General features: G+C 41.7%; 1 protein-coding gene and 1 pseudogene across 8 annotated transcripts in view; one reads left to right on the top strand and one right to left on the bottom strand.

Moving 5' to 3' along the window:
- The window catches only part of ABCC5 (ATP binding cassette subfamily C member 5), a 188,660-nt gene that overhangs the window by 37,953 nt on the left and 126,551 nt on the right, over positions 1-24,156 (top strand). The window contains exons 1-2 of one of the 8 annotated variants that reach the window (XM_057739775.1): positions 20,709-20,732; positions 21,032-21,109. The exons of the other annotated variants lie outside the window; for them this stretch is intronic. The gene's annotated coding sequence lies outside the window, so the exon portion shown is untranslated. Of the gene's footprint in view, positions 1-20,708; positions 20,733-21,031; positions 21,110-24,156 lie in introns of those variants that run through there. 8 annotated transcript variants of the gene reach the window in all.
- On the bottom strand, positions 14,979-21,645 carry LOC130855518 (5-hydroxytryptamine receptor 3C-like; annotated as a pseudogene).

The raw sequence follows: 24,156 nt of genomic DNA, 5'->3' as shown, positions 1-24,156 counted from the left end.
GTTAGCTAGTATTTTGTTGAGGATTTTTGCATCTATATTCATCAGTGATATTGGTCTGTAGTTTTCTCTTTTTGTGACATCTTTGCCTGGTTTTGGTATCAGGGTGATGGTGGCCTCGTAGAATGAGTTTGGGAGTGTTCCACCTTCTGCAATATTTTGGAAGAGTTTGAGAAGGATAGGTGTTAGCTCTTCTCTAAATGTTTGCTAGAATTCGCCCGTGAACCCATCTGGTCCTGGGCTTTTGTGTGTTGGGAGATTTTTAATCACTGCCTCAATTTCTGTACTTGTGATTGGTCTGTTCATGGTTTCTATTTCTTCCTGGTTCAGTCTTGGAAGATTGTATTTTTCTAAGAATGTATCCATTTCTTCTAGATTATCCAATTTATTGGCATATAGTTGTTTGTAGCAGTCTCTCATGATGTTTTGTATTTCTGAGGTGTCCGTTGTTACTTCTCCTTTTTCATTTCTAATTCTGTTGATTTGCATCTTCTCCCTTTTTTTCTTGATGAGTCTGGCTAATGGTTTATCAATTTTGTTAATCTTCTCAAAGAACCAGCTTTTAGTTTTATTTATTTTTGCTATGGTTTCCTTCCTTTCTTTTTCATTTATTTCTGCTCTGATCTTTATGATTTCTTTCTTTCTGCTCACTTTGGGGTTTCTTTGTTCTTCTTTCTCTAGTTGTTTTAGGTGTAAGGTTAGGTTGTTTATTCGATAATTTTCTTGTTTCTGAAGGTAGGACTGTATTGCTATAAACTTCCCTCTTAGAACTGCTTTTGCTGCGTCCCATAGGTTTTGGGTTGTTGTGTTTTCATTGTCATTTGTTTCTAGATATTTTTTGATTTCCTCTTTGATTTCTGTAGTGATTCCATGGTTGTTTAAGAGTGAATTGTTTAGCCTCCATGTGTTTGTCTTTTTTGCAGTTTTTTTCCTGTAATTGATATCTAGTCTCATGGCGTTGTGGTCTGAGAAGATGCTTGATATGATTTCAATTTTCTTGAATTTGCCGAGGTTTGATTTGTGACCCAAGATGTGATCTATCCTGGAAAATGTTCCGTGTGCACTTGAGAAGAAAGTGTAGTCTGTCGTTTTTGGATGGAATGTCCTATAAATATCAATTAAGTCGAGATGGTGTAATGTGTCATTTAAAGCTTGTGTGTCTTTATTTATTTTCTGTTTGGATGATCTGTGCATTGATGTAAGTGGGGTGTTCAAGTCTCCCACTATTATTGTGTTACTCTCGATGTCCCCTTTTATAGCTGTTAGCATTTGCCTTATGTATTGAGGTGCTCCTATATTGGGGGCATAGATATTTACCATTGTGATATGTTCTTCTTGAATGGATCCCTTGATCATTATGTAGTGTCCTTCCTTGTCTCTTTTAATAGTCTTTACTTTCAAGTCTAATATGTCTGATATGAGTATTGCTGCTCCAGCTTTCTTTTGACTTCCATTTGCATGGAATATCTTTTTCCATCCCTTTACTTTCAGTCTATATGTATCCCTTGGTCTGAAGTGGGTTTCTTGTAGGCAGCATATAGAAGGGTTTTGTTTTTGTATCCATTCAGCCAGTCTGTGTCTTTTGGTTGGAGCATTTAATCCATTTACATTTAAAGTGATTATTGACATGTGTGTTCCAATTACCATTTTCTTAATTGTTTTGAGTTTATATTTGTAGGTGTTTTCCTTTTCTTGTGTGTCCTACTTAGAGAAGTTCCTTTAGCACTTGTTGTAAGGCTGGTGTGGTGGTGCTGAATTCTCTTAACTTTTGCTTGTCTGGAAAGCTTTTGATTTCTCCCTCAAATCTGAATGAGATTCTTGCTGGGTAGAGTATTCTTGGCTGTAGGTTTCTCTCTTTCAGGACTTTCAGTATATCCTGCCATTCCCTTCTGGCCTGCAGAGTTTCTGTAGAAAGGTCAGCTGTTATCCTGATGGGTTTTCCCTTATATGTTGTTTGTTGCTTTTCTCTTGCTGCTTTTAATATTTTTTCTTTGTGTTTAGTTGTCGTTAGTTTGATTAATATGTGTCTCGGTGTATTTCTCCTTGGGTTTATTCTGTATGGGACTCTCTGTGCTTCTTGGACTTGGTTCATTATTTCCTTTCCCATGTTGGGGAAGTTTTCCACTATAACCTCTTCCAATATTTTCTCAGACCCTTTCTTGTTTTCTTCTTCTTCTGGGATGCCTATAATTCAAATGTTGGTACGCTTAATGTTATCACTGAGGTCTCTGAGACTGTCTTCTATTCTTTTTATTCTTTTTTCTTTTTCCTGCTCTGTGGCATTTATTTCCCCCATTCTATCTTCCAACTCACTTATTCGTTCTTCTGCCTCAGTCATTCTGCTGGTTATAGCATCTAGAGTATTTTTAATTTCAGTTATTTTTTTATCCAGTGCTGTTTTTCTGAGTTCTTATGAACTGTTTCTTGTACTTTCTCTATTTTGTTATTGAGATTTTGTATCATTTTTACTATCATTACGCTAAATTCTTTTTCAGGCAGTTTTCCTATTTCCTCCTCATTTATTTGGTCTTGTGGGTTTTTTTCCTGCTCCTTTGCCTGCATGGTGTTTCTTTGTTTCCTCATGGTTGTCCAAACTTTTGGGGTTGCTTGTCCTGGTGATAGAGGTGTTTATAGAAGACTGTCCAAGCCTCAGACTAATGTCCAAGTATTGGATTAAACAAATATTAAGTCTAGGAAACACATACATGTATAAGACACACAATTACTGAATCCATTAGGACATAAGGCTCTAGAAAGACCTGACAGAACCCCAGTGTGCTATCAGATATTCAAAGAGAAACCCAACAGAAATTGACAACTGAAACAGAACAAATCAGAGACAAAAGCAAAAGCAAGCAAACAAACAAATAACATCTTACACATACAAACATTAATCCAGGGAGATTTTGTAAGCTAGGATCAAATGTAGAAAAGAGTCAGAGTACCACCAGAGAGAATGGAGATTCTCAGAATGTAATTAGACAACTCTACTAAGAACTAAGATAAAGACAAAAACCTAATATTAAATACCAAGGCGGTGCGTCCTCTGGAGAATAGAGCAAGGAGTCTGAGCAGATCGATAGTGTTGCTTATAAGTATGTTAAGATAAAATAAACTTAAAATGGCTGGAAGAAAGGGGAACAGAAGAGTGTAGTGTGGTTGGAAGTATGCAAATAAAAAGAAATAGAAATTTATAAAAGATAGGGATGAAAGGAAAGTATGAGAGATATATTGCCCGTACTACCAAAAACTTAGCTAGATATAGAAGTATATAAAAAGGCAAAAAAAAAAAAAAAAGAATAAAAAAATCATTAAAAAATTATGTTATAAAACTTGTAGATCCCTTAGGGCTAAGATCATATTTAATAAAGAAAAACAAAAAAAAGAGAGAAAAAGAAAAAAAAAATCCAGAACTGATCCCAGAATGGACCAGTTCAATAGGAATTGATACTAATATTTCTGTTTCCTTAGAGTCTCAGCTGTAAGTGTCCTCCTCGCCTTGGGTTTTTTTGCATTATTCTGTGACCAGCAGAGGTTCCTTTATTGTTCGTCTGTAAGCTTCGGTGTGTGGGGAGGGAGAGGGTACAATAGTGGCTCCTTCCCCTGAGAGTGAGTGAGCAGTGGCGCACTGTTGTTTCAGTCGGGCTTGGAGGTGCCTTTTGCAGAGGGACGCCAGTGGCTCAGGCGTAAACAGAAAGTCTTAGAGTTGGGCCTCTCTCGGGTTTTGTTGTTGTTGTTGTTGTTTTTTCTCGCAGCCTCCCTGCTGCCAGTGTTCCAAGGGGTTTTAATCTAGCCCCGCCTGAGTGCCTGAGAGTGCTTGTTATCCCTGAGCGCCTTAGGTGGCCCACGGGCGTCTCTCCACAGCCTGTTGCAGAGGAGCCGAAAGAGAGAGAGGCTATGCACGTGGCTCCTACCACCCCCCCCCCGCCCATGAGCCTGCAGCCTCCAGCCGCCATCATGGCCGGGCAGCTCTCAGGGGCAGGCACTCCTTGCCGTGGACCTGTTTCCTCCTGTCCTCTTGGTCCGTCACCTTACTGGCAACAATATTTCTCACCCTGAACCAGCTCTCCGGTTCCCACGCTCCTGCTCCCGGACCCTCTGTTCAGCTGTGAATCGACGTCTGGGTCCGGGAACGCTAAGCTGCACTGTGGACCCTCTGTATGTTTCTCACTCCCTCCCGTCTGCCACAGCTCCGCTGCTTCACCCTCTTTGAGCCCTCGTAGATGCCTCCCTACCGGTTATGTCGGGCTCCTTGCAGTCCTTTCTGGTGTCCAAGGCCGTCTGCTGGTGTTCAGTTGGTTCTCTGTGGGAATTTTTGCGTCCTTTGGTGCATTCCCAATGCATCTGTGGAGAGGGATGCATTCCACGTCCCTCTACTTCGCCACCATCTTCCCCCCCCGAAAAACTTGATTTTTAATGAAATGTCCCTATATTAAAAATCGCAGGAAGGTCGAAGTTCATGGACAATCAAGTTATTGAGATTGTTTTCTTACACATCTTTTTTTTTTTTTTTTTTTGCACACGGGCTTAGTTGCTCTGTGGCATATGGGATCTTCCTGGAGCAGGGATTGAGCTCACATCCTCTGCGTGGCAGGCAGATTCCCAACCACTGCGCCACCTAGGAAGCCGAGATTGTTTTCTTAATTTGTCTTTCTACTAGCTCATTGTTAGTGTGTAGAAATGCAATAGACTTTTGTATATTGGTTTTGTATCCTGCAACTTTACTGTATCTGTTTATTATTTCTAATTGTTTTTTTTTTGACGGTGTCTTTAGGGTTTTCTATATCTAAAATCATATCATCAGAAAATAGTGACAGTTTTACTTCTTCCTTTCCAATTCTGATGCCTTTTATTTCTTTTTCTTGCCTAACTGCTCTAGCTAAGACTTCCAATACTGTGTTGAATGAGTGGCAAGAATGGGCAGCCTTGTCTTGTTCCTATTGTTAGAGGGATAGCTTTCAAATTTTTACCACTGAGTATGATATCAGCTGTGAGTTTGTAATGTATGGGCTTTATTATGTTGAGATACATTCCTTCTATATGCATTTTATTGAGAGTTTTTAATCATAAATGGGTGTTCAATCTTGTTAAATGCTTTTCCTACATTTATTGAGATGGTCATGTGGTTTTTATCCTTCCTTTTGCTAATGTGGTATATCACATTGATCACTTTGCAGGTGTTGAACCATCCTTACATCCCTGGAATAACTCCCACTTGATTGTGGTGTGTGATCCTTTTAATATATTGTTGTATTTGGCTTGCTAATATTTTGTTGAAGATTTTTGCATCTGCGTTCATAAGATATATTGGCCTATAATTTTCTCTCTTTGTGTTGTCTTTGTCTGGTTTTGGTATCAGGGTGATGTTGGCATTAGGAAGCATTCCCTTCTCTTAAATTTTTTTGGAAGAGTTTGGGATGGATAGGTATTAAATCTTTTAATGTTTGGTAGAATTCACCTGTGAAGCTGTCTGGTCCTGGTCTTTTGTTTTTTGAGAGCTTTTTGATTACTGTTTTAATCTCTGTACTTGTGATCAGTCTCTTCAGATTTTCCATGTCTTCATGATTTAGTCTTGGAAGGTTGTACAGTTCTAAGAATTTGTCCATTTCCTCTAAGTTGTCCAATTAGTTGGTAATTCATAATAGCTATTCATAATACTTCTTATAATCCTTTGTATTTCTGTGGTATCTGTTGTTATTTCTCCTCTTTCATTTCTGATTTTATTTATCAGAAACTTGTCTCTTTTTTTTTCTTAGTGAGTCTAGCAAAAGGTTTGTCAATTTTGTTTATCTTTTCAAAGAGTCAGCTCTTAGTTTCATTGATCTTTTCTATTGTCTTTTAAATTTTTATTTCATTTATTTCTGCTCTGATCTTTATTATTTTCTTCATTCCACTGACTTCATTTGTTCTTCTTTTTCTTATTCTTTTAGGTGTAAGGTTAGATTGCTTATTTGAGAGTTTTCTTGTTTCTTGAGGTAGGCTTGTATTGCTATAAACTTCCCTCTTAGTATTGTTCTTGCTGTATCCCATAGATTTTGGTATGTGGAGTTTTCATTTTCACTTGTCTTCTGGTCATTTTTTATTTCTCCTTTGATTTCTTCATTGACCCATAGTTGTTCAGTATCATGTTGTTCAGTCTCCACATATTTGGGATTTTTTTCCAGTTTTTTTCTTATAGTTGATTTCTAGTTTCATACCATTGTGATTGGAAGATATGTTTGATATGTTTGATCTTCCAAGAAGATTTCAGTCTTCTTAAATTATTGAGACTTGTTTTGTGTCTCAACATATGGTCTATTCTTGAGAAACGCCCATGCGTAGTTGAGAAGAATGTGTATTCTGTTGTATTTGGGTGGAATATTCTATACAAAATCTTATTAAATCCATTTGGTCTGATGTTTCACTTAAGGTCATTATTTCCTTGTTGACTTTCTGTCTGGATGCCCTATCCATTGACGTCAGTGGGGTGTTAAATTCCTCTACTGTTATTGTATTGTTGACAATTTTTTCCTTTAGGTCTGTTAATAATTGTTTTATATACTTTTATGTTCCCATGTTAGGTGCATATATATTAATCACTGTTATGTCTTCTTGATGAATCGTCCCCTTTATCATTGTATATTGTCCATTTTTATCTCTTGCTCCTTTTTTGGCTTGAAGTGTATTTTGTCTGGTAGGAGTATGGCTACACTCATTTTCTTTTGGCTGCTGCTTGCTCACAGTATCGTCTTCCATCCCGTCACTATTAGCCTGTGTTTGTCTTTAGTGCTGAAGTGAGTCTCCTGGATGCAGCATATAGTTGGGTCTTCTTGTTTAATCCATCAAGCCACTCTGTGTCTTCAACCCATTTACATCTAGGTGAATTCAACCCATTTACATCTAGGGTGATTATTAATCGATGAGGACTTAGTAATGCCATTTTATCTTTTGTTTTCTGGTTGCTCTGTGTCGCCATTGTTTCTTTCTTCCTTGTATTTCTGTCTGCCATTTTTGGTTTGGTGGTTTTCTCAGTTTCCTCTTTTTTATGTTTTGTGTCTCTGCTCTATATTATGTTGTGTGGTTACCTTGAAGTTTGTATAAAATGTCTCATAGATAAAATAGTCCTTCTTCTGCAGATAGCATCTTATCTTCACTTGCCTATACTGCTTCCATCCTTTTCCTCTCCCATTTTTATTTATTTGTTTTTTGTCTCAAATTCTTTTCATGTTGTGAGTTTGTTACCAAATTGAAATAGTTATAGTTATTTTTATGCTTTCTCCCCTTTAACCTTTATCCTATAAAAAGTGTTTAAAAACCTATTCTGATTAAAGAGTTGCAATTTTCTAATTCCATTTATTGACTTGCTCAGAATTTTATGTTCTTTTGCCTTTTTGTTTCTGGTAGAAGAGCTCCTTTCAACATTTTTTCTAAGGCAAGGTTTAGTGTTGATGAATTCCCTCAGCTTTTGTCTGGGAAAGTATTTATTTCTCCTTCATATCTGAATGATAACTTTTCTGGATAGAGTATTCTTGGGTGACAGTTTTTATCTTTTAGAATTAAAAAAAATGTCTTTCTACTCTCTCTTGGCCTGTGGAGTTTTTGCTGAGAAATATGCTGATAGACTAATGGGGGTTCCTTTGTAGGTTACCATTCCTTTTTCCCTGGCTGTCTTTAAAAAACATTCTTTGTCATTGACTTTTGACAATTTTAATATAATGTGTCTTGGAAAAGGTCTTTTTGCATTGAGGTAATTAGGTGTTCTCTTAGCTTCATGTTATCAGCTATTATTTCTTTAAATAAACTCTCTCTTCCCTTTTCCCTCTGTTCTCCTTCTGGGATACTCATTACCCTAATGTTGCCCTTCCTAAAATAGTCAGATTGCTCTTGAAGAATTTCTTTCATTTAAAGAATATCTTATTTCTCTTCCCATTTCTAGATTTCTATCTTCAAGCTCAATAATTATCTCTTTCACGTGGTCTGCTTTATTTCCATTGCTTTCTTATGCAGCCTTCATCTTGTTTATTGAGTTCTTGAGCTCCAGAATTTCTGTTTGGTTCTTTTTTTTTTTTTTTTAAGATTTTATTTATTTGGCTCCGTTGGGTCTTCATTGCTGTGGGCAGGCTTTCTCTAGTTGTGGTGAGTGGGGGGCTACTCTTTCATTGCAGTGCATGGGCTTCTCATTGCAGTGGCTTTTCTTGTTGCAAAGCATGGGCTCTAGGCATGTGGGCTTCAGTAGTTGTAGCACGTGGGCTCAGTAGTTGTGGCTCACCGGCTTAGTTGCTCCACTGCACGTGGGGTCTTCCCAGACCAGATCAAATCTGTGTCCCCTGTGTTGGCAGGCAGATTCTTAACCACTGCGCCACCAGGAAAGTCCGTCTGTTTGATTTTTTTTTAGAGTTTCAGTCTCTGGTAAAGTATTCCTTCTGTTTGTTAATTTTATTCCTAAGCTCATTAAACTACCTTCCTGAGTTTTCTTATAACTTACTGAGTTTCTTCAAGGCAGCTATTTGGAATTCTCTATCAGTTAGATTAGTATTCCGTGACTTTAAGTTTAATTTCTGGAGAATTGTCATTTTCTTTTTGTGGTGTAGTGTTAACTGTGGTTCTTCATAGTGCTTGATGGACTATGCCTCTGCCTGTGCATTTGAAGTAGTGACAGGTTAGAAGTTAGAGGCCCTTCTTTTTTTCTAGTAGGTGGTGCTGTTGTACAAGTTTTTGGTTTCTCTTACCTGGGCTGCCTTCGGTTTTATTTGAGAGTCAGCACTTTCCACCATCTCTGTAATAGGTGTGGCTCTGTGCCTTCATTGTAACTTCGCATGCCTCTGGGGTCATTGCTGCCTTGCTTCTGCCAGTGCTGCTGTTGTCGCTTCCTAGTGCACTGAATAGTGGGCCTTTCCCTTGCCACTAGTTTCCCCTGAGTCACAGGATCTGCCCTGTGGTGGGAGGCTTAGGGTGAGGGGGGAGCCCAGATCACTCAGGAGCCTCTCTCCTGGATATTTTAAGGTTCACGGGCTCTGCCACTGCGAGTCTGGAGGCAAGGGCCAGGAACATGGGTGCCTCAGCGGCTGGAGGGACAGGGTCCCAGGCCCCATTGCTGTTGCTGTCCGATTACCTGCGGCTGCTGGGGCTGCTGGAGTCATGTGTTGCCTCCTCTGCGGCTACCAGGTTATCTGGGGCAGTGGACTCAACTGCCATGGCCAGAGGGCCAGGATTGCAGGCACTGACTCTGCTGTTCCCTCAGTTCTGCTTCCTCTATGTGTTCCAGTCCACCCACCTTCCGCTGTACAGATGTTTGGAATTCTCTGGTGTCCTGGTGTGTTGGGCAGAGGCACCTTTGTTGAATGTTGATGTCTTATGGGTTGTAGACTGAAGGGGAGAGGCAAAGGGAGCTTTGACTCTGCCATGTTGCTGACATCACCCAATCAATTCTTTAATATGTATTCCTTTTATATTTGTACGAGTCATGGTTTTGCCTTTTTTCTGAAAATTGTCTTTAAACAGTATAATCCCTAGAGTTTATTCAGATTTCACCAGTTATACACACATTCATTTGTGTGTGTGAACAAGCCATTTCTAAGGGTTCTAGTGAGAGACAAGGAAGTCATGAGAGCTTTGGAAAGTCCAAAGGCTGATGTTGGCCACAGTGAAGACTGACACCCTGAAGTTAAGAGTTATCAGAGCGAAATGGAATAAATCTTTTGGTGGGGATCATTCTGAATTCAGAGAATGGATGCTTGGTTTTTCATGTTCAAGAATTATTATTTCTGCATTCCTTGGCCGTGACCTGGATGTGTTAAAACATAGGATTAAGAGTTAGACAAAATTGGATTAAAAATAGTTCTACCACTTACTTGCTATATGATCCTGGGGAAGGATCTTATTCTCTTTCTACCTAGATGTCTAATGCTAATAGCTGCCTCATAGAACTGTTATGAGGATCAAATGAGATAATGACTGTAATGGGCTTGGCATATAGAAAGTACAGTTGACCTTTGAACCACACAGGAATTAGGGGTACCCACCTGCCGCATAGTTGAAAATCTACTTGTAACTTATAGTGGGCCCTCCATATCCGTGGTTCCTCCATATCTACAGCTCTCCATCCGCAGATTCAACCAACCCCAGATTCAACTAGCCTCAGTATTGTATAGTACTGCAGAATTTACTATTGAAAAGAATCTGTGTAAAGTGGGCCTCTTCAGTTTAAACCCATGTTTTTCAAGGGTCAACTGTACTCAGTAAATGATGGCTATTAATATTAAAACAACTTTCCTATATCTAAACCAAAGAAAGGCCTAAACTAACAACCTTTCATGAAAACTGCAGCAGCCACAATGTTTTTATTTTACTCTAGACCCATTAATACTCAAACAGGCAGAGTTCTCAACAGGACAAATGGAATAATAGTTCATCAACTCATTAATTTCAACAACAGGTCAATGAGGAAAATCACAGGTGCATGTTAGTTGATACCTGTTCATTGTTTTCTTTGCAACTGTTATATTTCTTTTCATGTAAGAAATGATTTATAAGGCTGTTCATAGAAATGATTTTACAAATCACAAAAAAATCTGACAATGTGCTCAAATTCTAGTCAGGAAAATATGGGTAACACAGGTATCTGTGCATAGTATGCTCTTCTGACATATCCTTGGGTCACTAATGATCTCTGAGTAGAGTCCGCACTAGAGGGCAGTGAGGGACTCCTGAAGGGCTGACAAATCCAAGTCCTTTCTTCAGGTCTTTCAGCTTTACGTATCACTAAGGACCTGCTGATTCAGGATTGCTATAATGAGGCATTTGTAAACTAAAATTTGCACATTACTCAAGTGTCCTCAGGATTCAGCTACTGATTCATTCTACTAAGATCCTGTATTCTCGGGCAAAGTTAAACATCTGCCTGCAAGCAGACACCCCCACGTTGGGATTCTCTCAGTTTCCAGGGCTTTTTGTTATCAATGCGTAAGCAGCATTGACCTGAGGTGGTTGAGCTCCTATTACTGGTTTTTGATAATGAACTGGTAGCTTTGTTTCATCATCGTCTATTCAATGTCATGTGAATTGTTTGATTTCCTCCTTCAGGGTGTTGCAGTGCATATTTGCATCAAAAGTAGTTTTGCTTTAAAAAAAAGTAGTTTTTCTTTGTGGTTCAGGTATTTATACCTGATTGTTAAAGTGCATGTATACAAATTTTAAATCTACTTGTGTAGTGACACTACACTGGTGATATACTTTCAGAGAGTGTAAGCTAGTTAAGTAACTTGTAATATAATATCAACACAAGTATAACAAAAATATTGCCTATTTTAAAGTTTATAGGGCATTGTTTTCTAATTAAAAAGACTCATGTAAACTCATATTCTCTTATATAGTATATAGTAAGCAAAATCACATGTAATTATAGCAGCAAGTTAGTTGCAACTTCTAATTTTGTTCCTTTTCAATTCTATAGTATCACCAGTTCTTATTTTAGTGAGGTATTATGCAGGGGTGAGTAAAGTAGATTCCATGATGAAAACTATTTGAAAGATACTGTTCTAAATTCTTTGATGGAATTATAAATGCTTACCCTCACAATCCTTAAACATTACACAATAGCAACAAAGTAACCAACGTGGGACTCTCCCTCCAGTTTCTCACCTTGCTCATTCAAAGATCCTGGCTACCTTGATCTGCTTCCATAAATGTAGAGCCTGTCTATTATGTTTCATCCTAACTTCTCCTGATGAATAAATACATCAGGATGATATCCCAGGACACATCTCATCATTCATTTCTCAGCTGGCACAAATGTCATTTTCTCAGAGAGGTCTTCCTGGAACATTCTGTTAATCTGTGTGTCATCCTCTGTCCTATTACCCTGTTTATTTTTTTTTAGAACAGTTATCAGTATATGAAATCATCAGTCTCCTCCCGTCTCCTCCTCGGTCTCCTCCTGTTGGTGTTATTCATTGCCATATCCCCAGCACTTCAAAAAATGTCTAGAACATAAGTCAGCACTAAGTAAAGTTTGGCTAAATAATGAATGAGTGCTTTACTCATTCATTCATTCCATGCTGCTGTTCTAGGGACCAGATGACTGGAAGGTCCACAGAGGCAAAAGCTCTCATTTAGACCTGATGGCATGTGGCATGTGTAGAAGGTCCACCAGTCAGCTACCAGTGGGGATTATCAGCTACCCCACCCCTGTATTTTCTTCTTCAATTGCAGAAATTGAAGCAGGGCTGCTGTTCTTCATTGCATCCGCCAGCCTCCTCCATCCCCAGGGGAAATAGTCCGAGGCTCTGGAAACTCATCTTAGGTGTAATGTCTGAATCCCCATCTGCTATCAAGGAGCCCTGAGCTGGTCTGGCTGTGAGGAATTCATATAATTAGAAATGGTGGAAGCTGTGTATGAGCTGAAGCTGTGAGTGATGTCAACATCAAGGAAGCATGTAGAGCTGATAGGTGGGTGGGGAGCCTAGGTCCACGAGCTCTGGTGAGTCATGCGAAGGTAGAGGAGGGCCAGGGGCAGACATTGATGGAAGTTGAATATATGGGTCTGGGAATCAGATTCGGGGGTGACAGTGAGGAGCAGTGGAATGAGAGAATAAGCTGGATGTGGTGAGCAGAGAGAATTTTGTGGTGGGGTTATTTATTTTTTGTTGTTGTTTAACTCCTTTATTGAGGTATAATTACATACCGTAAAATTCACCCATTTGAAGCACACAATTCCATGGTTTTTAGTATATTTGCAGAGTTACGCAATCATCAGCTCAGTCTAATTTTAGAACCTTTTTTTAAATCATCCCCCAAAGAAATCCTGTACTCATTAGCAGCCATTCCTCTTTCACCCACCCTGCTCCCCACTGAATCCTAGGCAACCACTAATCTACTTTCTGCCTCTATGGATTAACTATTCTGGACACTTCATATAAGTGGGATTATATAATATGTGGTCTTTTGTGACTGGTTTTTCTTTTACTTAGCATGTTTTCAGGGTTCATCTATGTCGTAGCCTGTATCATGTGCTTCATTGCTTTTTATGCCCAAATCATATCGCATTGTATGGATATATAACGTCTTATTTATCCATTCATCAGTTGATAGACATTTGGGTTGTTTCCACTTTTTGGTTATTATGAATAATGTCACTATGAACATCTGAGTACAAGTTTTTGTGTGAACATATGTTTTCATTTCTCCTGGGTGTGTTTTCATTTCTCCTGGGTGTATATCTAGGAATGGAATTGCTAGATCATATAGTAATTCTGTGTTCAACACTTTGAGAAACTGCCAAACTGTTTGCCAGAGTCTGCACCATGTGCATTCTACTGGGGACTATTTCTGGCAGATGGTTTTATGAGCTTGTTCTGGACACTCAGGTCCCCTGAGTACCACGAGAATGAGTGTGTTGGGATTCTGCCTGGGTCCCACTGTTTAACTACTGCTGCACAAACCCCTGGATCCCATGAGGCCCATTTGCTATGATTTTACCTATATGTAACCCCAGAGGTGTATTGTGACCAGTCAGTCCTCTCAGGCCTCATGTCCCTCCATCTGTTCATACATTCTTTTCACTGCCTCCTCCACACGGAGCTCTCCTAACCTCTAGCCGGGTAGGTTCAACTCTGGCTGCACTTTAGAATCTCATGGGGGAGCTTTCAAACATACCAGAGCTGGGGCCCATGCCAAAGGTTCTCATTTAATTGGTCTGGGGTGAAGCCTGGATATTAGAATTATTTGAAAATCTCCTCAGATGATTCTGACGTGTAGCCAGGATTGAGAACCATTGCTCCAGCTAGAAGAATGCTTTCTCCTTTGAACTCTAGAGCAGTTTCTCCCTCTCTCTCTCTCCCTGTTTTCCTTTCTTTGGCTGCACGGCGAGCTTGTGGGATCTTAGTTCCCCGACCAGGGATTGACTCCAGGGTCCCAGCAGTGAGAGCACCAAGTCCTAACCACTGGACCACCAGGGAATTCCCACAGTTTCTCTTCAGTGCTGCTCAACAAAACTTTAAAAACATGTTCTACATTTCGTTGAAATTATTTGCATATGTATTTTATTTCTCCAGCTATTTCACAAGCTCTTTGAGAACAGACACTGTGTTTAAGTCCTCAAGTCTCCAACAGGGTTACCCAAGGTCATTTGTTTATCCCCTCACCTGGGCTCAATAAATGTTCATTAAGCGCATACGTGAAGTCTATCCCTGAAAAAAAAGAACTAAAAATAGCAAGAGCTGCATGACCTTGGGCAAGTTACATAACCTCTGAGCCTCTCGTAGAAGACTGGGTTATAACAGACTCCAGCTCGCTGTTCCACAATAATTTAATTGCGGCTGTTCCACAGTAATTTGTGGGACAATGCACAGGACCCAGCCCGGCAGGAAGTTATCATGAGGTCTTCCCTGGCCACCCTCCTAAACTTGAAGCCCCCTCCCCACATTTCCCACTCTGCCTTCCACGATTTGCTTTTTCTCCTTGGCGCTTAGCACATACTCTACATTTCACTTACTTATCTTCTTTACTCTCAGTCTCCACCCACCCCCAATGTAAGCTCTGTGTGGATAGAGATTTTTGGCAGTTTGGTTCACTGCAGTATCTTCACAATTCAGAATAGTGCCTAGCAGGTAGTAGATGCTCAATAAATATTTGTTAAAATAATAAATAAATATTTTAGCCTGCTTTTCAAAAGAGGTTTAATCCCTGTTCTATACTCCAGCAACGTGATTTACTTTTTGTAAATATTTGTAGTCTTCATTATAAAGCTTTCCTCTTCCAGTAAAAAATTACATTTCTAACATAAACATGTATATTCTGAATTCGTTGTGTTTTGGGAATATAACGTCAGTTCTGAGAGTCATCAGTGGTTCTGTTTAAGCCCAGGGAGGGCTGGAGCAGGAATCATGGGCACATTTTTGGGACTGTTATATGTGGACTGGAGCAGAGGAACAGGGCCTGGGATGGTTAGTTGAAGCCAAAGAAACCTGAACATCGTTTGTTCTTGCACTGTTAGAACTCTACTCCTAGGTGTGCCAGAGGACGATGACCGTGGTGATGGAAGTGGCCAAGAAGAGCAGGTAGATACAGTAGAGCAGGGTGTCCATCATGTGACTGAACTATACCCACAGGTCAGCAAGCCGGGCCCTTGTCAATCCTGAGCCCCCATTCACTTCTGCCTCTCTGGGTCCCAGTTCCTTCCCTACCAATTCCTCTGGCTCCTTCTGTCCTGTGGAGAGGACAGAGACTCAGCTGTAAAGTGGGAAGGAGACAGGATTAGAGAAATGGGGGACTGGGAAGTTGGGCCCAGTGCAGAGAATGTGGGCAGTGCAGACTTATCTTACCAGACAGGTGGGTGGGTGTGAGGGCCAGGCCCACATCCTCCTTCCAGAGAGCAGCAGGGCAGCATTTCCCAGGGCTGGTGCAGTGCAGAAGCAGGGAACGGAGCCAGCGAGGCATGGCTGGGGGCTGGGTGGTGGCCAGGTGCAGCTGGTAGGTGATGAAGATGGTCCCCATCAGGCTGACCACCATCAGTGACAGACACAGGGCAAAGCAGACACCTGGGTGGCCGAAGGAGCACACCTGAGTGAGGTCCAGAGGAACCACCAAGACCCCCTTTCTTCTGTCTCACACACCGAGCCCTTTCTAAGATGATCACTGCCTCCCTCTGCCTTAGCTGCCTCAGTAGACCTAGCCAGTTCACCCGCCTACCCTGCCTCCTTTTTTTCTTATTTCATCTTCCAACAGTGGGTTGGGGGGCATACTGATGAGGGGGGTGCCACTGGCAGGGAGTATGTCACTTACCATGAGCAGGAAGACGTTGTAGCCCAGCAGGAGTGTCATCTTGAATGGGGCACGATTCTCGCTTTCTGCCGACAGGTAGAAGTTGAGGGCATCGATGGTGACCAGAAAGCTACTAGGCACCAGGAGCTTTATGATGTAGAGGCTGGGCCTGCGCCTGATGGCCACCTGGTGGGGAGGAGAGAGCAGAGAACCAGGTGAAGCTAGAACTGAAGGGAAACCTAGGGATTATTCCGGACCCTTCCTTTCTTGATATCCTCACTCCAACAGGGGCTCTTTCTGGGGCTGGATGAGGAGCAGCTTTCATACGGACTCCCCCATACCCACCAAAGAAAACCTAGGCCAGAGCTGGCAGATTCAGAGAGGGGGGCTGCTTCGAGGAACTTGGGAGAGAAGAACGCTGTGAGGGTTATGATGCCCAGCGACTTTCTCGTCTCCGGGCAAGAGGTGAGAGGCTCTGAGGTTTAGAAGGGTCCAGTGAGAAAGATATGGGGGTGGACAGCCATGCCAGAATCTCTGGCCTTACATAGAACATGATCTAGGCACAATGACTGGAGCCCACAGACATCTTTGGGGTGGCCTTGTTGATGCCCAGGAGCTCCCACTGCCCTTGTGTGCGGCCATTGTCACGCGAGGTGTCTGTTATCTCCCACACTTCCTTGTCCATACCCAGCAACATGTTTTCCACTGCAGACACTCACTCAGCACACATCTGCTCAGCACCTACTCTGTGTGGGGCTCAGAGAGATGATTCGACAACTGCTTTAGCTACCTTTTTCAGATGGCTCTGTAGTGTGACTTCCTTGCTGCCCAGTTGCCTCCTTTCAATTCCGGGCTTTCTCAGGAAGTCTTGTCATCTCTTAATTTCAGCTTCCCCCTCACCCCACCATCCACACACCCCCAATTAGCAAATACGCCACTGTCCCTTTTCATGCATTAAAAAAAATGACTTTGCCTCTGAATGCTTTTTGTTGCCCCACTGGTTGATCTCACTTTACCCCATGCCAGAACCTCCACTGCAACTCACCTGTGTAGAGGAAAGAGCTACAAGTGAGCATGCAGTTCTGCTGGTTGAAGGGGAAGTAGAAGGTGTCCGGGCTACAGGTGTTGGTCACCCGCATCGATTTGTTATACACGATACGACCTTCGTTAGTCACACAAGCAGAGAGGCCATCAGGTCTGACCCACATCCGTGCTAAGTGGCAGAAAGGGAGGGAGGCAAATGCGCTGGGTTTCACATCCGTTTAAGTTTTGCTCTTAAGGCAGCGCCTCCCAATGCTGCACTCCGCCATCTTTTCTGCCTACCGCTTTCTCATTTCTGGGGGAGAAGTTGGCAAGCTGGGATTGTGCTCCTCCCTGAAATAAGTTTTCAGTGGCCTCACTGTGTGGGTTTGCCCTGCACTGCCCTGACGTGCTCCTTGCAGAAGGGTCTTCCCCCAGCTTTTCCCAGTCCTGATACCCATGATTCCACAATGAAGATGTCAGGGAGCCACAGGTTCTCAGCTGTCACCGTGAGTTTATTGATATCACCACATTCTTCTGGGTCCCAGCTGATGAAAGGGTGACTCCAAATCTAGGGCACAGGGTACAGAGGGATGGTTATGGCTAATACCTGGAGCTAGTTTATATCAGCATCTCCTGCCCTTCCAGTCCCTTAAAATGTAAAAATATGTATTTTTTTCTAAAAATATGTACTATGAGCATATGATAAAACTTCAATAATTTCAGAAAGGTATAATATAAAGAATAACTTTCTCCCTCCTTAATTTATTCCAACTCAGTTCATATCCCCAACTCAGGTCCATTATTAACAGTTTTTTATATATAGAAAAAAATATATTTCAGCATTCGTTTTTATTTACACAGATAGAATCATACTGTGCACGTTGTTATGCATGTTGCTTTTTTGTTTTGTTTTGTTTTTTTGGCCACACCGTGCAGCATGCAGAGTCTTAGTTCCCTGACCAGGGATGGAACCTGTGCCCCCTGCAGTGGAAACAAGGAGTCCTAACCACTGGACCGCCAGGGAATTCTCTGCCCTTTTTTTTTTTTAAACCACATTTCCTTTTAAACTCTGATTCCTCTTCTCTCTTTTTTTAAAAAAAAATATTTATTTTATTTATTTATTATTTATTTATTTATTTCTGGCTGCATCGGGTCTTAGTCACAGTACATGGGATCTTCATTGAGGCATGAGGGATCTTTTGTTGCAGTGCTTGGGCTTGTCTCTAGTTGTGGCGTGCGGGTTTTCTCTTCTCTAGCTGTGGCACACAGGATCCAGGTCGTGTGGGCTCTGTAGTTTGTGGCACTCAGGCTCTCTAGTTGAGGTGCACGAGCTCAGTAGTTGTGGCACGTGGGCTTAGTTGCCTAAGTGGGATCTTAGTTCTCCGACCAGGGATCGAATCCACATCCCCTGCATTAGAAAGCGGATTCTTTACCACTGGACCACCAGGGAAGTCCCCCTCTTCTCTTTCTGGTGATAATGATCCTCTTTTCTAGCTAACAAAGTCTTATTGGCCTTTCACTTCCTGCTCAAGGGAAATCTTAAGCTGGGTGCTGGGTACATTTGGGCCTTGAAGCTTACTTAGGGGCTTCCAACTGTGCTGCCCTCCTTCCTGTTTTTTCCATCTGAATTTCAGAGTTGATTGGCAGCCCAGAAAGCTATTTGTCACCAGCACTGGCCCCGTTCTGGTTGGCTTTGTGTATTCCCTTGGGCACTGTCAATTTCAACAAATGTGATTTTTGCAAACAAAGCCAGAAAATCAGGCAAGGAGAAAGAGAAGAAGAAAGCTGAGTTTACATACCAGCTTTAACCACAGAAATGACATCAGCAGCAGGATGAAGTTGTGCATCCTGACAAAAAAAAATCCCCATTCAGGATCATTATATCATGAAATCAGGTCCTAGTCTACCTCCTTCCTTTGTTTCCTAAAAGTGGTCCCATATGACAGTTTAGCTTTTCAATTACAAGACTCAAAAGAAAAGTAGTTCAGAAAAATGCAGGATGCATGGAAAATGTAGGGGGAAAACAGCATGGGGACCATTGGGAATATGTTTTTTTAGTAGAATATAAGGGCAGGACTCAAGGACAAACGTTTCCTACAGAAATGTCACTACAGCATTCCCTTTCAGGTCTCTCCACCCCATAGGATGAACATTTAACCTGTATAAAATTCATTCAGGGGACTCATTGCTCACCACTGGACAGGTGCAATGTTGGACTGACAGGGTAAAGAGTTCTTGTTTCCTATTAGCAGCCTATGGAAAGAATGTAGCAGTCAAAACTCACCACTTTCAGGATGGCAGACAGGGTGAAGGAGATGTTGACATGAGTGGGGATGCTGTCGTTGATGACTGGATGGAAGTCCTTTTGGTTAAATATAGCCTGGAAGACAGCAGGGTCTACCCCATGCTGGTCAAAGCCTGAACAATTGATGGTGAAAGTGTTTGCCCTTCCTGTGTAGAGTAGAGACCCTGTGAGATGGGAATAGGGCTTTTGTGTTTCCTAAGTAAGAGAAGTGCCAGAGCTGGGACCTAGAGCCTCTCTGCAGATAAAGAAAACGTGGACATAGGGTGGGCATGTGGACCCCTCCTTCTTGGGCCAAGATTCCTGAAGGCCAAGTTCTTCCTGCGGGGCTGGGGAGGTTGAGCTGCTCTGGTAGGCAAATGGTGGAAGTTGATGTGGTGAGGTGAACCAGAGCTCGGCCCTTTCTTCCTGTGATTTTGCTGCCATATAAAGCCTAACCAAATCTGCATGCAAACTGCCTCTTTGGGGAGGCCTGTTCCTAAGCTTTTGGCCTTTGTTTGACCATACTTTTTTCTCTCTAGCTCTATTATGATTCTTCCTCATAGACACTGAACAAAATTCCCCTAAAATTTTGTTTCTCAGTGTCCTCTTCCCACTTTCGTTTTCTCATTTCCTGAAAGGAAGTTTGGAGAGAAGTAAACATAAGTGTGATGTAAAACATGTGGGAACTTAAGGAACATTGTATTCAATGTAAATTTATTGACTACCTACAATCTTCTGTGCTCTGTGCCTTTATCAAACCCAATGACTTCCTCTAAGATCTGTGGGAGGCATTTGCATCCTCACCACCTTGACAAGATCTCATTGATCACCACGTGATTGGTGGAGCTATGTGACGAAATGTCAAAGCCCTTCTGCCCGCCTCACCCACACCCCAACCCCTGGTGACTCTGGTTATTCCTGTAGCTGAGCCCAGCAAGTTCTTTCCCTTGCCTCTTCTACTGTCTCCCCATACCAGTTTACTCATAAGGTACATCTCCAAATTAAGGAGAAACATATCTGGGGAGAAGCAAACATTGTCCTTTTCCCTCCACATTACCTCCTCTATAAGATCTTCCCAAGGGAGGTTGGCAAGGAGTTGTGTTATTGTCAACAGGACCCAAACTGCCCTGTTCATATTTACTAATCTTGGTATAAAGGAAAAGTTGAACATTATGAAGGAGTGGAATCAGAGAGGTGGTAAAATGAAAGGACAGACAATTTGGTAGGTGCCTATGCAGGCAGATGAGACAGGCACTGTGTACTGATCAGTGAAATGGGTTTTCATCTGTTTCCCAAAGGAAACCAAAATATAGATACTACAGAGAAAAGAAATGTATAACCCAGCTATTTTAGATGCTGTCTATTCCTGGGGAATGAGGGGGTTTCTGGAATTTTCCCGGAACAGTATTCCCTTCTTTCCCTGTTCTTGCCCCATCTTACCTTGAAGCAGAAGGCTAACAGTGATGCGGAGGAGGAATCCCCCCCGCAGTGGGCCACCCCTCTTCCACCCTCCTTTTCTGGACTCTTCCCTGAGGACTCACCAGGAACCCCCAAACTCTGGAGCTTAAAGGAGCCCAGACCACACCTTGGTTCCTGGTTTTGAATACTGCTTATGACAGGTGACCACTCCCTGTTGAGAAGCTGAGGCCAGAGCAGTCACAGCAGGGTGCCCAGCTTTGCCCCTGTCCAGGTATGCCTTCCGGGCTCCAGACAGGGAGAAAGTTAGCCAAGACTAGGGGAGAACTACCTGTGTAGCAGCCTTGTCTAGATAAGTGGTTTTAAATTTGAGTTACAAGGACCTTTCAGGGAAACTGGGGGACTTGGGAGATGGGAGGTGAGGCCATTGATAAAGGTCTCATCAGGTCCTTCTGCAACTAACTGTGCCTCAGAGAAAGTGCATGGACCACCAGGAAGAGATGGGTATGCTGTCTTGTGGCAGGGACACCTGCTGATTTCACAAAGCAGGAACATGTGATTATTTTGTTGCAGACCTAGAAATATATCCTTTATCCAGCTGTGGACATTAGGGATTACTGTCAATACTGAGTTAAGAAGCTTGCTTGAGAGGTAAAGCTCCTTTTTTTAAAAAAATAAATTTATTTATTTATTTTTGGCTGTGTTGGGTCTTCACTGCTGTGCAAGGGCTTTCTGTAGTTGCAGCGAGCAGGGCCTACTCTTCGTTGCAGTGCGAGGGCTTCTTATTGTGGTGGCTTCTCTTGTTGCAGAGTGTGGGCTCTAGATACGCTTCAGTAGTTGTGGTGCACAGGCTTAGTTGCTCTGAGGCATGTGGGATCTTCCTGGACCAGGGCTCGAACCCATGTCCCCTGCTTTGGCAGGTGGATTCTTAACCACTGTGCCACCAGGGAAGTCCCTAAGCTCCTTTTTTGAGACATAAACTCCTCAGAACTCTGTCCCTACAGCTAGCACCATAGTACAGATCTGCATCATGCCTTGTTTGTACTGTTGGAATATCTTCTTCATAAGGTTTACTCTGTCTAGTTTCCCCCAACCTAATCCTTTATTTTGCCATTCTCCTAAAACAGAACTCTCCCACTTACCTTTCCTTATCTAATGTCTCTAAAGGCCTACCTCCTTGGAGTCATCAGGTAATGTGTGTGAGTAGAAAAATCATTTGGAGGTTTGTGTGTGTGTGTGTGTCTTAAAGCTCCCCAGATGGTTCTGATTCACACTCACTTTATTGAAAATCTTTGGGATGAGCTATATTGAGATATCACAATCAGGATATTGCTATTACTATAGATACACTCAAGTTACAAAACATTGACACCAGGATCTTTCGTGTTACCCTTTTATAGCTACATCCACCTCCCTTCCCATTCCTCCACCTGGCAACCATTCATTTGTTCTCCATTTCTATAATTTTGTCATTTTAAGAATGTTATGTAGCTCAAATCATGCAAATTTAACCTTTCGCGATTGGCTTTTTTCACTCAACAAAATTCCCTGGAGATCCATCCAGATTGTCACCTGTATCAGTACCCACCCCCTTTTCATTGCTGAGTAGTAGTCCATGGCATGGATGTACCACAGTTTGTTTTCTCACCTGGTGAAGGACTTCTGAGTTTTAAGTGAAAACACTTATTTCCTCTGTTTTACTCACAACACTTAAGACACCAAATTTGTGGGTTCCCCCGCCTCAAACCAAGCAATTCTGACATCATCCAGAGTTAGTGCAGACCCCACAGTGAAAAGTCTCATTCCCACAAAACTGCCCCCTACTTCAGATGCCAGTTACAAGCCCGGGCCTCCTATACTTCTGAACAACTGACTATAAATTGGGGGTTCCCACAAGCCCATCCTTAGATTTGATATTTTGGTATAATTGCTCATAGAACTCATGGAAACACTTGTGTTTACTGGTTTATTGTAAAGTATATAATAAAGGATACAAATAAATAGCCAGATGAAAAGACCTACAGGGCAAGGTCTGGAAGAGTCCTGAGTGCAGGAGCTTCTGTCCCTGTGGAGCTGGAGTTTGCCACCCTCCCAGCACATGGATGTATTCGTCAATCCAGAGGCTCTCCAAACTCCATAATTCAGGGATTTCTTATGGAAGCTTCGTTATATAAGCATGATCGATTATTAACTCAATCTCCACTCCTCTCCTCTATTCAGAGGATAGGGATTGGAGCTGCAAGTTCCAAGCTTCTAATCACGACTTGATCTTTCTAGTGACAGTCCCCATTCTGAAGCTATCCAGGAGTTCACCAAAAGTCATCTCATGAGAACAGAAGGTGCTCCTGTCATCCAGGAAATTCTAAGGATTATAGGAGGTCTATGTCAGGAACCAGGATCAAAGGATAAATATTAGAACAAAAGATATTCCTAACACCCCTGTCACTCAGGAAATTACAGGGTTTTAGGAACTCTGTGTCAGAAACTGGGAGCGGAGGTCAAATATATTTTTCTTCACAGAATTGTTTACAGTTTTTGTCTATTATGTATAAAGCTGCTAGAGACATTTGTGTTCTGGTTTTTGTGTGAACATATGAAAAGTCAGGTCACAAACTGGGAAAATATATTTGCAACACATATAACTAACAAAATAATAATAGAAAAATATAAAACATGCCTGTAAATGAATAACAACAACTAACCACCCCCCATGTACTATAAAAATGTACTGAAGACTTGTACTAAGTTGGCATTTTGCAGGAGAGAAAACACAATCAATAAACAATAAAAAGATACTTAACCTCATTTGCAATTATGGAAAGCAAATTAACTTACAATTACAAGAAAATACAATTTCACACTCAATAGATGGCAGAATTTTAAAAGTCTGATAATATAAGTGTTGGTGAGTTTGTAGAGCCACAGAAGCTCCTATGCACTGTGGGTGGGAGTAAAAACACTTTGGAAAACAATATGCTATGATTTTCTAAAATAGAGGATGTGCATATTGTAAGAATCAGCAGTTCTGCTTCTAGGTATATATCTAGCAGTGCACTATTTAATATGTAGCTATTAGTCACATGTGGCTATTAAAATTTAAACTAACTAAAATAATTTCAGTCTCCCAGTCATAACAGCCACATTTCAAGTGCTCAATAGCTGCATGTGGCTAGCAGCTATAGTATTAGTGCAGATAATTATGTAATGGAATACTATGCAGCAAAGAGCTGAGTTAACTTTACTTTATCCAACATGGTTAAATCTCAAAAGTATAATGTCGTTTTTTAAAAAATTAATTAATTTATTTATTGGCTGTGCTGGGTCTTCGTTGCTGCACGCAGGCTTTCTCTAGTTGCGGTGAGCGGGAGCTACTCTTCGTTGCAGTGCACAGGCTTCTCATTGAGGTGGCTTCTCTTGTTGCAGAGCACGGGCTCTAGGCATGAGGGCTTCAGTAGTTGTGGCACACAGGCTCAGTAGTTGTGGTGGTGGGGCTCTAGAGTGCAGGCTCAGTAGTTGTGGCACACAGGCTTAGTTGCTCTGTGGCATGTGGAATCTTCCCAGACCAGGGATCAAACCCGTGTTCCCTGCATTGGCATGTGAATTCTTAACCACAGTGCCACAAGGGAAGCCCTACATTTATTTTTGTTACTAAAATATTTTGATTTATTTCTGCTATCTTATTTCACACTTTGTTTCTT

This window comes from Hippopotamus amphibius, chromosome 6 (assembly GCF_030028045.1).
Source record: "Hippopotamus amphibius kiboko isolate mHipAmp2 chromosome 6, mHipAmp2.hap2, whole genome shotgun sequence".
NCBI classification, from domain to species: Eukaryota; Metazoa; Chordata; class Mammalia; order Artiodactyla; family Hippopotamidae; genus Hippopotamus; species Hippopotamus amphibius.
Note: the sequence above shows the minus strand (reverse complement) of the source record. Positions and strands in the feature narration are given on the sequence as shown.